This window comes from Sinocyclocheilus rhinocerous, unplaced genomic scaffold, assembly GCF_001515625.1.
Source record: "Sinocyclocheilus rhinocerous isolate Xijiao unplaced genomic scaffold, SAMN03320098_v1.1 scaffold4019, whole genome shotgun sequence".
NCBI classification, from domain to species: Eukaryota; Metazoa; Chordata; class Actinopteri; order Cypriniformes; family Cyprinidae; genus Sinocyclocheilus; species Sinocyclocheilus rhinocerous.
This window is the reverse complement of record NW_015661870.1, coordinates 365971-367437: the sequence shown is the minus strand read 5'-3', so window position 1 is coordinate 367437 and position 1467 is coordinate 365971.

Sequence of the window (1467 nt, the reverse complement as noted above, 5' to 3'; positions counted from 1 at the left end):
TACAGCAGTCGGCTTAATTAAATGGCGCAACAGGCAGCTCTCTTTTAACACATACTTTTAAGAAGGGATGGATGTTTGTTTCAAGTGATAGGCCAGGTAAGTGAAATTATATTATCTTGCTGTATGTATGTCGTTTTCTTTACGTTTTCTGACTAAAAGCAACCAAAAAGCCATTTTAAAGTGGTTAAGCAAATAATAATAATAATAATCGGCAGGGATCCCAGACCAATACAATTAGTGTGCCTCCTCTATTTTAAAACCCACGAGCCACCACTGGATTCAGTAACCCATTCGTAAAGACAGTATTCACTTGCCTCGTTTCTGAATGAATCAGCCGTTTGAACGAATCTGTTGAATGAAGGACTAAATGACTCACTCATTCAAACGGTCATTTGATGCCACCTACTGGTTTGGTGTCATATTTAAAACTATCATTGCATTTTTCCCAACATTTCTTATTTGTATGTTTAAAAATATTTAAAACATTAATCTTATAAAATTCTTAATGCATTCGAAAGTTTGCAGTGTAAATGTACCGTATTGACCCGAATATAAGACAATGTTTTTTTATTGGAAATGCATCTGAAAAAACGCGGTCGTCTTATATTCAGGGTCTAGACTTTGACATGTCAATAATGCACCCACAACAATAGGTGGCGCCAAATACGCATAAAACGAGTGTGCCATGAAATACGTAATGTAACGCGTGTTGTAAAGATCGTGAGTATATGTAATGTAATGCGTGTTGTAAAGATCGCGAGTAAAACAAAAGAAGCAGAAAACCTTACAGCTGCATGAGTCGTGACTGTCACGTTAGCCTGATGGGACCAACTCTACTTCTACTGTTAATAAGATTTTGGTGGGCTACTATTAGATGGATAGCCTAATGTCCTAATTCAGATGGGCTACCTGTTTTTTTTTTTTTTAATGGTATATCAAAAGTTGTATATTTTTTAAATGTGATTGTTGGTACATTTTACCAGTTTTTACCATACTTTCAAAACAAAAATTAAAATAGGAAAAATATACAATATGAAAATAATTGAAGACAAAATGTGTTTTACTGAGAAAAAAAACAAGATTTGTTTTTTAAAAAGTCTTTTTTCAAAAGGTACATCTGGAAAAAGGGGGGTCGTCTTATAATCAGGGTCGTCTTATATTCGGGCCAATACGGTATTTATGGCACCTCAGCTTCATCAAACAGTCTGTGTAAATACATCTAATGCCACTTCAAATGCAGCTTCTGTGTTTCCTGCAGTGGAAAGATGAAGTTTGTTGATACTGATTTAATTTGAATGGTAACAATTCTACAATTTCTTATTATTGTTCTGAGTTAATTGAAACAATGGAAGAATTTGATGTGAAAGATGACACATTTAATAAAGTTAGTGAAAAATCACAATTTAAGAAACAGTGGGAAATGACATCTGTTTTGTTAAATAGTACAGCAACTCCTTTTCAGTTAAT